The following is a 10,898-nucleotide window of genomic DNA, read 5'->3' as shown; positions in this document are numbered from 1 at the left end:
TTTAGCTGCAATTTTTGAAGGAACATACGGGAGCTGGCTGCCCAGCTCCTTTTAAAAATTGCAGCTGAATGCCCGTCTGTTTTGCCATCACAAAAGATGGCTTTGGTAAGTGTCCCATGCTTTCCCCTCACTGCAAGTTTGACCTCAAAATTGGAAGTATGTCTAAGGAGGTATTAAGTGGTGTGTCGTGCCATGCTGCTGCGAGAAATCTAGAAGTGAGATGGATTTGGTGGTGCGGGCTTGGAATAAAAAGCTGTTTGTTCAGAGTTAAAGAAAAAAGCAGCCATATAGATGAGGACAGCGCTGCGCCTGCTTCCAGAGCACATTGTGTCCCCAGCCTCAGCGAGGACTGTAATGGCAGAAATCGGTGATGGTGACCGAGGCAGGATCCAGCGGTGATAATTGTGCATGTTTTTGAAACCATCAGGCTACCTGAGCATCCCGCAGTCTCCACAGGCTGGGAAATGCCTGCGGAGCAGGGAACAGCCCAGACGCAGCCGCCACCTCCGTGCCCAGGCAGGGTAATGCCGGCTTGAGCCGTGCGGCAGGGGTTCAAGTGCACGGATAACCGAGGAGGTACAGCGGGGCCTGGGCTCCTGCTGCGTCACCCCTGCTGCTCCAGAAGGACACTTAACCTCGCCGTTATCTTTAAGCATGTGATTATCTCTGTATGAGTCAATGCAGCCAGCTACAGGCATCCAGCTAAGCATGTGCTTAAGTGTTTTAAAGTGTAGAAGCCTTCATTTAACAACGAATTTGCAGCAAGACATTCTGAAATGCTTCAGGCGTTTAACCGTAACTGAAAAAGGAGGGTACGGTTGCAGCGCTCTTTGCTTGTGATATGTTTCTTGGGAACTCGTCTAATAGAAGCCGTCATGTGATGGCTGTGTTTGATCTTGTGCTCAGAAACAGGCCGGGAGCAGAAAACCCCGAGGTCAAAGCTGGAATTGTATGCAGTCACCCCAGGCTTGCTTCAGTTGCTCCGTGCAGATGCACAGTGCTGTTGGAGATGCCCCTGGGTGTTTTGCGTGGCCTCCAGCTGCTGCTCCGAGAGGGCGCGTCTCCCAGGGGTCCTGTGTCACATCTGGCAGCCCTGCGCGGATGCCTTGGGTGCTCGAGGGCCCCTCCGACAGCACCACGCGCCTGATCCCAGACGTGATCCCATCTGATCCTTTGTGTCGCTGGGCAGCCCAGCTGACGGCTCCACCGCGTTTTCCTCTGCTATAAAGGGAGGATAACGCGATTTATTTCATACCGGGTATTGCAAGTATAAATTAGATCCTCTCTGTGGATTAATTTTCCTGTTGGAAGCATAGGTTAGCGGTTTAATGTTGTTAGCATTAAGTGTTCCTGCCTATAGTTTAGCCACAGTCTTGTAGTGACTACACTGTTCTTCTTGTAGCTTCATTTGTTAATAAATCAAGAATTCTTGATACTGGGCACATAACTTCCCAGCTACGAGGGTACTTTCAGAATGAGCTCTTCATTGAGATGCGCATGGTTGCTCTTGGGGCGTTTATGGTGTGCCTAATTCCTGTGAATCAGATATGCTATGCTTTGCACATTGTGCAGTTACTGTGAAACAGTTCCTGAAAGACAGATCTCTTTGCGCGAGTTAAATTATGGTTTGCTGTTAACGGTGTAACTAGATGTAACCCACCTTTCTCCAGCAGCATCAAAAGGAGCTCGGGGGCTTCTGCTACTTCAGGGCTTGCCATTCATTTTCTCTGTATCAGAGGAGACTTCAAATATCAGTTCATCATTGCTTGGATAATGACATTTTGTTTTCTACAGCATGACTTATCGTTGTAGTGTAAATTCTGTGTTGATAGCTGGGGAAAAATGCCTTAGAAGCGGGATTTAAAGGCATGTGATTGATGCTTATTGGTGCTATGGACTAGTTTCTATACAGTTCAGATTTTGCTGTCCTCTTCCTTTTTATTTTTTTTATTGAACGGGATATTCTGGTTACTCTTTGACAAAGGACATGTTGCCTGTTTGTGGACCCGAGCCTGCAGCTTCCCCAGGAGCAGAACTGAGGCCCCTGCGGCTGCATCCAAATGCAGCGTCATGCCCCAGGAGTTTTACACATGACCCTTGCTCAGGGCTGTGACTTCTGCTGCCTTGTGGCCTGGATTTCCGATGTGTGGAAATGAAGTCTGTCCGAGCAGAAGCACGAGCTGCGCACCTTCTTCCTCCTTAGAGATGGCCACGGCGTGTGCCTGAGCCCAAGTGTGGCTTAGGGTGATGCAGACCTCTGTATCGTCTGTAACAGGCTTTGCCAGGAGATTAGTCTCGGTATTCAGATGGAAGTTAGGCAATCTCTGGCGATGAATGAAATTTCTTAAGTCAGCAAACAAGTGGTGATATATTTTAGTGTTGTTGTGAGTATTGGAAAGCATCATGCCAACTTCTCAGCTTTCATCTTGCCCTTATTTAAAGACATATTGTGACTTAAGTGAGGTATTTTTTCCCCTCTGAGCATTTCTTACCCTAGAAAATCAATAATCCCATTTATGAATGTTTGCCAGGCTTTTTATATCTTTTTCCATAAACTTGAAACCACCTGAAAATCCACTATCAGAAAACTTTTTTAAAAGCCCGTTCTGTTCAGAAAATGTTTTTGGTAACACATTGATATTAGCATGTGTTGGTATGTACATGCGCATCAGTAGTTTTGGAGCTATCTCATCATCTTTGGCTCTTATTCCCCCTGACTTTTTGTGCAGGGAAGAAGGTGAGGGCATTTGACCCATGATACCTGAATGTGATGACTCCAAGCTCTGAAACAAAACTTGCTCTCTCGCTTTATATTGCTGATCGCAGTATTTCATTTTTTCCTCTGAAGCTAATATTACAGTGTTGAGTGATTTGTTGCTGCACATATTCTTATGTCATATATAAAAAAATGAAGACTTAATGCATTGTAGAGCTCCTTTGCTTGTTTGCATTATATCCTTTGAGTGTTCGCATTAATTGGAATTACACCAGAGACCACAGTAAGTCCCACTGGTGCGTAGTGGTGAAAGATGCTGCAAAAATATGAAGTTTGTGGGTTGTCTGTGGTTTTTAATGGATGGAAGAGACACCCTGAAAGCACCATACCCGCTGCTCAGGTCAGCTTCATCCAGAGTTCCTGCCTGGAGGAGGACACGGAGCACTGGGACAGGAATCAACTTTCCTGGAGCTGGCTCAGCAAAGCACCGCATTTCATTAATTGGTTCCAGCGCTAATTGAAGGCTGGTGGTCTGTTCACAGGTACGTTGGATGTTTTATAGACTCTACAGCCTCCGTAAGAGGTCCAGCCCTTTGGAAGGAGCTGGTTTCCATTGAGCTGAGAGCGACCCTCCAGCCCAGACAGAGCCCTTTATCTGACATGTAAAGCATGAATCAGAAAATGTGGCTGATTAGTCAACCGTATTTGGTAATAAACTTGTTAACATTTCAAAACGTCTTTGAGGGAGCTGTTGAAAAGTCAGTTTGATTACATCAGCTGCATGCTGAATTTCTACAGGCTTGTAGCTAGAATGCGCTCAGTGTGAGAGATGAAGACATAGGTTCCCTGGGAGTATATTTTCCATATTCTCCATGAGAAAATAGATAACAGCTCGTATCAACACATGCCACTGTAAATGCTCTTAAAATGAGGTGGAAAGAGAGACACGGAAATGTGCAGTGAGGATCTCTGAAAATTAAGGCTGGCTGGATCAGTCTGGTAAATTTTGTGATGAGATACATGATTCAGAGAAGAAAAATGATAAATGTGAATGTTCTGGACATCAGTCACTGCCTTGTTGTGATGCCGCATAAGAAATTGTTTGGCCAGATAAGATGGGTTATTCTCAAAAGCCAAGTAAAAGTGCACAAGAGCAGTGCCATAGGTGATGGGAGCACAGGAGGGAGAATAGGGAATCACCAGTCTGGAGAGCTGAAGGAACTGTGCTCTTGGTCTTCAAGATATTTTGATATCTTGGTCTAAATTTTTTATTTTTTGATATTTTCATTGATTTTTTTTTCTCCCACAAATATCAAATGTACAAATGGAATTTGCAGGTAGCATGGCACTGAGAGGTGTTTTGTAAAGACGGTGAAAGTTTGGAGACAGGAACTGCTGTTACCAGTGCTATGGACCTTGTGTGACCTGGGTGCACAGTATTCCCCCTCTGAAAGCAAAACTGCTTTTCAGCATGGAAATGTGAGCATTTGCCCCATTCATTAACATCTCTCTTCAGCTCTCCTGTAGATGCTTGTTGACTTCAAGCAAATTAAAGAGAAGTTCAGGACATTTCCAGTCGCATAAAAAGGTAGTGGCAAGAAGTGCTTCTGTTGAAAATGGGTAAGAATATGTATTAGTGAGGACTTTTGTAGTGTGGCTGGGCAGCTGCCAGGTCACGTAGCAGCACCTGCAGCCTGTCAGGGGATGGCACGCTGGGGGACAATGGCCAGGAGCTTTGCAGCAGTAAGAAACTTATAAATTAAGAAAAGAGATGCAATTGTATCAAACAGAAAATGAGTTTATTCAATGAAACGCCAGGAGTGAGGTGTAAATAGATGTTTTGCCTCCGCGCAGAGCGTGAGTGTGATCCACCTGGCATGGTTTGATGTTGTACAGTGTCTGGCAGTCCCAGCGAGGGGAGTCCTTGCTGCTACATGCATTGCGATAGCACCTAGATGCTGCAGGGCAAGCTGGGGTCCATGGTGCTCTGTAGGTATAAAAATAGCCACCTTGTCATAAATGTTAGAAGTATGTAGCTAGACAAAGGGCAAACAGGAAAGCTTTACACCTTGGTTCATGCAGAGTGTGGTATTTCCAAGAAAACTCAAGCTGCCCTGAAGATTTTTTTTGTCAGTATGGCTATTAGATCACACTGTCCTTGAATATTTCTTCCCTTTATACTGGGGGAGGGAGGGCAGTTCATTGCTGGACCATCAAGGGAGGGGATGAGCTCAGGACGAGCCTGCCACCAGGCTGTGAAATGAAATTCTGGTTTAATTGGTGGCTCCAGAATCGGGTTTCTTAGCACCTATTGCCTTTTCTTGCTGACTAGCTGGTTGGAGCAGCAGTGTTACATAATGACCTGGTTGTTTTTTTGACAAAAAAAGCAAGCTATGATCCTCTGCAATGCTAGGGTTTTATACATTTCACATTTGTATGCATATTTTGATGTCCAGTAAGGAAAGAGAAGATCCTTGTTAAGAAAGGAGATCCCAGAAAAATGATAGTAGCCAGTGTAGGGGTAAGGACGTAGTTACATAAACTGCTCTGACCCCAAGTGCCACGGTACTGCAGATATCCCGGAGAGGAGAGCCGAGATCTTGAGAGACTTCAAAGCTAATTTAATAAATTGCTCTTTTGTAGTTATGAATTTAAATTCTTGAGAAGGACTAGGAAGAAAAGCTCAGGAAAATAGGAAAATGGAGCCTTTTCTTTGTCAGATGCCAATTTAACTCAACAATCTCTGATCCCTAGCTCCTGCATTTTAACATAAGGTAATGAGGGCTTAACATCTCACTTGCAATTACAGGCAGGGGTCAACGAGATGCGGGTCCCGGTGTGCTGTGCCCTGTGCAGAGGCAGGTGACGGCCGGCGAGTGTGGAACGGGGAGTTCAGCGGCTGCCATCTATCTCTGCTCTGACTGCGCTGACAAGGTGAAATGGGCCCACTGGGGATTCTCAGTTAAATTCTGCTGACCTGGATTTGAACTGCTGAGCTGTAAAACAGGCTGCACCTATCTTGCACGCGCAATCCCAGAAGCAGTCGGGCGTCATTTTTGAGTCACGCCTGTCTCTGCCTTGGCTGCTTGTGGGTTAAAGCTTACCGGCGGCAGAAATGTGAACTCAAGCGTTCGGGGGACTGCTAATAAAAAGCAGTGGCAAGGCTGGCCCACGCCTGGAATGACACAGTCTTTGAGCTGGAAAAGACCTACAAGGCAGTGCATTCAGCATGCTGGCCAGCAGGAGATTGCTTCTTAAAGGGCGTTTGGAAAATTTTTTGTACAGTCTAGTCATAACAGACTCAAGGAATTGGGTTTCCCCCATTTCCCGCAGGATATTTGCCACCCCCCCCCCCCCCCCCAAGAGCTGGTGGCTGCGCAGCCAAAGTTAAAGCACACCAAAGCCTTCAATCACGTTTTCAGGCCACTGGCTGTCTTCTGGGCTAGCAAAAAAAAAACCTTCCCTTCCCATGTCGGCTGGGTCTGTTCACACGCCTCCAGCCCACGGGCCTCTCTCGCAAGCAAACAGTTACTGATGCGGCTGTGCTTTGACACAAAAGCTGCCCCATCGCTCCCAGTGTCTGTCTGTCCAGCAGCAACCCCTGGCTCTGAGCGGCTCCGACTTATTCCCATCTGGACTTTGGCTGTTGCCTCCGGTGCCATGGAGCTGCTCTCACCTGTCGCTCCAATTGCTAAGCTGACCTTGGAGGCTCACCTCCTCTTTTCTTTTTTCTTTCCCCCCTGACTTTGAGGGTTCGGTGCTATTGCAATGTAGAGGGGATACTGAAGCAGCCTCAGTGCACCCGTGTTTGGACCAGGGCCAGCTGCCTGTGGGAGCTCCCTCCACCTGAACTCATTAACTCTCAAACGAATTTTTAAAAGTGATTTTTGGATTTGGCATGTGTCTGGTTTGTGTGCAGGCATGGAAAGTCTGTTTTTTTGCTCATGTCCTTAGTCTCTGCTGCTGAGGGCTCCTCATTGCCATTAGAAATTGGGTCAGTGGTGTCTCAAATTGGTCAGCAGAAGGTTTCAGCTTTGATATCTTTGTGTTTACCTAAAAGCAGAATGATACCCAGCTTTCCCATGCAAAATACTTCAAGCATCATGTAATGCTGGTTGTGTTTATTACCCCAAAAGAGCTCAGTAGCACAACTAGCAGGAAGAAGCCTGCGAGGGGTGTGCGGTCACCACGACCTGTTGTGTTTGCGGAGCTGCAACAAGCATTTACCAAAATTCCTGTGACCGTTTGGTCTAATCCGTTTCAGCTCAGCCTGCCCAGCTCCTCCCAGTCCACCCGAAGCTCGAGTTGCCTCTGCTGCAGATGTGTTGTGCTCAGTAAACCCTCAGCGGCTGGAAACGCTGATGCTCCCCTTCCCCCTGACGCGCCTGGTTTCTGATCAGCGCGCTGGAGTGCCATTTGGACTGACAGCGTTGTGTAAGACAGACGTGCGGAGCTGAGGCTGCTCAGCCTCAGAGACATTTGCTGCTTTTCCCTGAACTACTTCTTTTCTGTGCACTGATTTGTTTCTTGTTTCCAGCTGGAGCCTAAATAACAAAATTCCCATAGCGGGCGAGACAGACCTGGGATCTGCTTTTGCCTGAAGTGTGCCTACTCCTTGTGACCGTTTCTCAGCTGTTTGCCTGCAGAATTTCCCCACGGGGACAAAAAGGTGAATTTCCCTAAAATCTCTGTGTACCAAATAAAAGCCTCAACTCAGAGAGGCACAGCAAGGACTTGCTTTGGTCCTGCTCCGTCACAGGCCATGCTGTGTGCTGGGGGACTTACTCTGGGGGAGAGCCAGAGTGGGCTCAATGCTTCCCATCCTCTCTCTCCTCTTCTCACTCCCTCTCCAGACATCAGTTTCCCACCAGGAACAGAAGGTGACACGGCCAAAAGAAGTCATGCTGTCTTCCAGCATCATCACTGGAGTAGAAAGCGCCTGTTGCTCGAGGGTGTGGGTGCATGACCGGAGTGCTTCAAACAGGGAAGGGACAGACGGACAGCTTCTGTGCTGTGTGGTTGTGTCAGCCTTCGAAGGGTTTCCCAGCTGGAAAACCTGTGTTCTGGTTTGTGGTTGGAGTTCAGTTCGGGTTCTTCATTTATTTGCATGGAAAATGAGGACCTGGTTCTTCCAGCTGCATTGTGAAGCTCATGTTTGGGGTGTTACTTTCTCTCACCTGTGATTTATCCCCCAAAGAAAACTCCTTTCAGGATGACATTTCCCCATTTCACTTCACACGGCAGCATTGCCTCCTGATCATCTGACACCTCCCCCTGCTCTCAAAAGCTGACCGAAACGTCTCAGCTTTCTTACGAGCACAAGAGCTGAGAAGTCATAGCCTCCCTCTGCTCACGCAAGCTGCCGCTCACATGGCGGCCCCCCATGCTGCAGCCTCTGCTCCGACCATGTTCCTGGGGAGTCCTTGAGGATTTTCTTCCTTGTGTGCACCCTAAAAGCAAAGTCTGCCTCGTTAGATTATAGTTGAAAAATTGCAGCCAGATGGTCAATCATCAGCTTCGGCAACCAAAGGAGCGGAGATATTTTAGGTTCAAGGGTTTCCCATTATGTAATGGCACAGACACAGAGGCGGCTGTGGAAGAGCTGGTTTCTCATTTCTTTGGTTTTACTAATCATGAGGGATTTACTATTATTTTTTTGCACATTGCAGGTTTTTGAAATTGGCAGGATGCACCCTTAGAGGCTCGTTACTGTTTTCAGTGAAAAGAGGGGCAAATAAGTCTTTGATTTTATCCTTGTAAGTGACAGCTGCTCAGACAGACACATCCCCCAGGCCTGCCCAAGGGATTGCTCCCTGCTGGCCCTTTCAGGTGTGTTGCATTACAGTTGGATGTATCACATTGTGATTAGGGATAGAGCTCTGCAAGTGACTTCGGAGGAACCGAAAAGCTGATGCCGACCTTGCAGCCTTCATCAGAGGAGCATCTTGGCACCCAGTATGGAAATGGGAGACTGTGGCTTCTCCCTTGGGCGATGTGGTTAACCTTTAGCAATTGTGGCTAAAATCTGGCAGCGGTGGATGAGGAGCGTGGATCAGAGCCGAGTGCAAGGACTGGTCTCTAACATAAAACTGGTGAGTTAGGAGTGGGAGAAGGAGCTTGAGGACAGGCAGGAGCACTGCAGCATCCAGCCAGCCTGTGCTCTGTGTTTTGGGGCAGCTCCTCTTCAAAAGGCAGAGGAGCTGGGTGATGCGATGGAGGAAGCTAGAAAGGAGCTGGAGAAGTTTGCAATGGAGAGAGGCGGTGGCCTGGGGCATTAGGCACCTCTGAGCACTGGACCCTGCTGCCCCTTGTAGTTTTTGTGGTCCTGGGGAGTTGGCCAAGGAGCATCTCCCTTGTGCTGGGCACATCCAACTGCACTGCAGCGTCCTCGGGAGCCCCATCCTGCCCAGCACAGGCAGCGGTGCCAGCAGGCAGGACCCTGCCCTAAGCAAGCAACATAGGTGGTGAGTGACCCTATGGGGCTGCAGACTGGAGCTGGACTGACTTTTAAGTCATGTTTTTTTGCCCTCCTGACCCTGAAAGCCGTGAATAACTCAAGATTCAGAAACAGTCTGTGCATCTGGAATATTTCTGGCTCACTCATCCTGCTGGTATCTAGACAGCAGCCCAAAATAGCTCCTTGCCAAGATGCATCTCAAGTTGTGGCTGGTAGGGAATCTGCAGCTAAAATCCTTAAGGCATATAAAGATGTCTCCGCTGCGATGGGCTCACGGTGTTGTGGGGAGGAGCGGCGCTGAAGCCTTGCCCTGGCAGGGGAGGACACTGCAGCTGAGGAGGCAGCGAGGATGAGGGGTGGCTCTTGGCGCAGACCCCCCGGCTCAGCCGGCTGCTCGCCCCACGCTCCCTTCTGTGGCCAGAGGGTTCTCCAGCATCTTCCCCACCCCACACTGCCTCCTGCGAGGCCGTAGCTGCGGGGGACAGAGTGAGTGGATGACGGTGATTGCTTTAATAAGATGAGCTTGACCCTTCTTGAAACCAGGAGAGAGGCCCCCACCTGGGGCTGGGTCTCCCCCCAAGGGAGGCAGCACCCCAGGGAGCACCCTGGCAGCACCCCGAGACGCTCCTGGGCACCCCCAGCACCACAGGTGGGGCAGAGCTGGCAGCTTGTCCTCACCCACCCTGGCACCCTAGATCGTGTACGTGAGCCCCAGTGCTCAGCACCTCCCTGGAAGGTGCTGAATCCAGGTGTGGGTTTGTGCTACATGCATAGCGGGAGACCAGAGTGGGTCCCTCCAGGGCTCTGCAGGGTGAGGGGCACCTCCAACCCCACTGGTCGGGGGCTTGGCCCCACGGGGGTGGGTTGTCGCAGTGTGCATTGTCCTGCATCCCATCCCTTGTCCCTCGCTGGCAGAGAAGAGGGGGGTCCCCCAGGGAAGTGACCCTCTGTGGACAGGGCATGCTGGGCCTCTCCCACCGCTACCAGGGCCATGGGGGGCTGGCAGCAGCGCTTGCGTGGTGTCCCCCATCTGCCACCGATTTTACCCTCAAAGGACCCTAAACGGGGGGGGGGGGGGGGCTGACGCCCCCCCCCCACCCTGTGCCTTTGTTCTCAGACTCCCTCCTCCCAGCTTGGGGCTGGGGACGGTGGGGCCACGTGTGGCCCTGGAGCATCTTGAGGACATCAGAGCATCTCCTGTACCATCCAGTCCAGGCGTACATGGACTGGACTGGGAGAGCCCTCTCGTGGTCGATGTGCCGAGCAGGAGTCCGGCTGTGCCAAGGAATCCGGCTATGCCGGTCAGTCCAACTGTGCTGAGCTTTGCTGGACCAGCCCCAGCTGAGCATCACCTGGACTGGTCCCATGGGAGGGTGCTCCATCCTCATGGGTCCCCCTGGTAGCTGGGGACCTGTCCCCGAGTCCCCATCTGCCAGGGATTGCTCACCCCACTGCAACGCCAGGCAGGACCCCTCACGGAGCTAACGCAGCCTGAGGGTGTTCCTGGGAGGGGACGGGGACCTGCCACTGTGTCCCTGCGATGGGACAGGGAACAGCTTTTGTGTCCCAGAGATGTGCAAGGATGCTGGGACAGCGCTTGGTGCATGTGGTGGGACAGGGATGAAGCCGTGTCCTTGTGCTGGGAGAGGTGCGGGACTGAGCATCCCTGTAGTGGCATGGGGAGCGGACGTGTCCCCATGGCGGGGGAGCGGTGCCGGGCGGGCG

The sequence above is a fragment of the Haliaeetus leucocephalus genome, unplaced genomic scaffold, assembly GCF_000737465.1.
Source record: "Haliaeetus leucocephalus isolate CR32 unplaced genomic scaffold, Haliaeetus_leucocephalus-4.0 Scaffold144, whole genome shotgun sequence".
In the NCBI taxonomy this organism is placed as follows: Eukaryota; Metazoa; Chordata; class Aves; order Accipitriformes; family Accipitridae; genus Haliaeetus; species Haliaeetus leucocephalus.
Note: the sequence above shows the minus strand (reverse complement) of the source record.